At 46.3% G+C, this 3,000-nt stretch overlaps 1 long non-coding RNA gene across 1 annotated transcript in view; it reads right to left on the reverse strand.

The window, feature by feature from the left end:
* Nucleotides 1-737: 737 nt before the first annotated feature.
* The window catches only part of LOC114896177, a 6,110-nt gene continuing 3,847 nt past the window's right edge, over nucleotides 738-3,000 (reverse strand). The window contains exon 3 of the long non-coding RNA XR_003793732.1: nucleotides 738-998. This is a non-coding gene — a long non-coding RNA (uncharacterized LOC114896177). The remainder of the gene's footprint in view (nucleotides 999-3,000) is intronic.

Here is a 3,000-nt window from a genome sequence, read left to right on the forward strand (position 1 = left end):
TCTTTTCTCTTTTTGGTGACCTCCCCAGGGTGTCACAGAGCAGTAATGTGAATCACAGAGACAACCAAGTTGGTTCAGTCTCTTTTTCCTGTGTCTGAGAGGTTTTAAGAGAATCCTAGAGGTACTCCCTCTTTATAAGAGGGTCTAGTGTCAAAAACACAGGTCTGGCCTGGTGCTGCTGGGGAAGAGAGCTGGGCAGGTGGTTCCTAGTTATGAGGGCCGCCTCGATGTTCTCAGAATATTCCAGCCAGTATCTGGAAATCTTTAACCATGAGTGCTCTGTCGAGCACGATATCCTACCTACAGGGTTACTAGTGGGGAAAAAAATGACACTTTAAAGAATATCCCCTGACACATTTTATAGCACAGGGGTAGGAAAAGATTCAGGTGAATAAGAGAAGATCTGGAACTTGTTTCCTTATGGGGGAAACGATTCTAAGCAATTCCTTAAAGAATTACACTTTCGCATAATGCTGTTATTTTTCTTTTAATTTTCTTATTATTTATTTATTTTGGCTGCGTTGGGTCTTCATTGCTGCGCACGGGCTTTCTCTAGTTGTGGCAAGTGGGGTCTACTCTTCATTGTGGTGTGTGGGCTTTTCATTGCGGTGGCTTCTCTTGTTGTGGAGCACAGGCTCTAGGCACACGGGCTTCAGTAGTTGTGGCACACGGGCTCAGTAGTTGTGGCTCATGGGCTCTAGAGCGCAGGCTCAGTAGTTGTGGCACGCAGGCTCAGTAGTTGTGGCACATGGGCTTAGTTGCTCCACGGCATGTGGGATCTTCCCAGACCAGGGCTCGAACCCGTGACCCCTGCATTGGCAGGCGGATTCTTAACCACCGTGCCACCAGGGAAGTCCAATACTGTTATAAAGGGATAAGAAAAACACCACTGGGGATTTTTAGTGACCCCTTTAAAACTAAATTTATTGGCATTTTATCGTCAGGGACCAGGCTGCAGTTTTGTATATCTTTCCCATGGTTGCTCTAGAGGAGCAGCTCTGAAAAGGAAATAAAGGGTTAAGTTAATAAAGGTTAAGTTCAAGTCCTCTTTTTTCCTTCAAGAAAATGACTAGGGTTTTCTGATTCTAGGTTAGAAACTGCCAACTCAGTAACAGCAAGTGAAAACCCACCCCCTTCAGATGCACACATAGTGTGAGGTGGGAGTGAGGCCTGGGGCTGCCGCAGCGCCTGGCGGGTCCTTGGCTGCACTTTGCAGGGACAGGCACATTTGGTTTGGACCTCCAGCCCCTGTGAGTGAGAGGGCCAGGCCGTGGAGTGTGGTTTCAAATACGTGGATGAAAACGGGCTTGAGAGGGAGGATGGATACTAGAGCGTTGCAGAAGTCAAGGCTGTTATACGGGAGGAAAAGAGTGCACTCTGCCCCCATGAGTTGCCCCTGGTGTGACAGGGACAAGAGCTGACAGTGGAAAGCTGCGCTGAGAAAGGGGGCAGGACAATAAACTTTCTGGCCCCGTGTCTTTATTGCCTGCCATACACCACGCTCATGGGTCCTCAGGTCAGATTTGCTTCTTTGGCGAAAACGATTCTCCATTTTCCCCGGCCTCTGAGAAGCCACTGGAAGAAGTGGCCAGATGAACTTCAGGCGGGACGGGCCTCATCTTTGAAGGACAAATGCACAGAGGCACCCAATCTGCACTATCCACTTTCCTAGAGTCACAGTGCACTTATTTCTTCCTTTCTCAGCCATTTTCCAAACCCTGCTCTCCGCTTTCCTTCAGTCCTTGTAATCAGCATCATCTCATCCACACCTTTCAGTGGCTGGCGACACAATGCCTGCAACCTGGCTCGCTGGTCTCAGTTCCCCGCAAGGCAGTCTCGGCTCTCAAGGGCACCGGCTGAAGAACAGACGCTGCCTCTGCGTCCCCTTTCCCACACTCCAAGCAGGAAAATGGGTGAAAGGGAGGTGAGGACGGGCCTCTCTTTCCCTTTCAAAACACTGGCATCAAAACCCTGCTAGGATTTCCATGCAGTACTTCATTGTGCATTGTGGGCTACAGCCCAGGTCTTTTCTATGAAAGCTAGAATTGATTCACTAGGTAATAAATGGAAGAATCCTCCCCAGGCTTCCCAGCAAAATTACTTACACTATTAGTAGCATTAAGCAGGCTTTTACAACTGGAGATAAGCTACCCTGATGTTCCGTCTGTCTAGATGTGTGAAATCCAGGGCTATTTCACATGGCCTCGAATAGGTGTCAGAGCCAGAGGAGAATGTGGCTGTTTGTGTCTCTGATCTCCTGCTTGGATTTGTTCCTATGAGGAAATGCTCTTTTTTATTCTTTCACTAGAAAGCCATAGCTCATTAAAACTACAAACAGAGAGCATAAAAAAACCACACGTTTAAACTCTGACTTTGCCTTAGGGTTTAGCAACCTGCCTAGTCAAATTGCCCTAGTGTTGCTATTAAAGCAAAGCTGCCTCTGTAAATAAATCACCAGGTGGCTCTGTCCAAGCATCTGAGAAATTTGTGTCAACATGTCTGTCACTTCTGCTGGCTGCCTGCAGTTTCGACAGTCAGGTGCAGGGTAGGCACCAGTCCCAGCTAGCGTCCTGGTTGTAGGGCTGCTGAGCTGTTGAATGGGGGAGATCAGCTGAACTCCTTTAAAAGCCCATCTCAGGGTCCCAGAGTTGTATGTCTGGAAGAGTCAATGTGATAATCAGTAACACCTTTTTTGTTTGTTTGTTTGTTTTTCAATAGACGAGCTCAGAAAAATTTGAAGTGAAATCTTATATTATTATTATGGTTATTATAGTCTCATTTAAGGAATGACATAACAAATCCTTTTTAAACACAAATAATCATCCCTTAATTTTACTTCTTCTAGAAGTGCTGATTTTCATATGTTGGAAAATGGTTACTCCTCTAGAGAACAGCGATCAGGGGTAAGTAAGCCATTTAGCAGTAATATAGTTAAATCTAGAGAACAGCGATCGGGGTAAGTAAGCCATTTAGCAGTAATATAGTTAAATCTAGAGAACA

The sequence above is a fragment of the Monodon monoceros genome, unplaced genomic scaffold (genome assembly GCF_005190385.1).
Source record: "Monodon monoceros isolate NGI ecotype Baffin Bay Population unplaced genomic scaffold, NGI_Narwhal_1 Super_Scaffold_15, whole genome shotgun sequence".
Taxonomy (NCBI): domain Eukaryota; kingdom Metazoa; phylum Chordata; class Mammalia; order Artiodactyla; family Monodontidae; genus Monodon; species Monodon monoceros.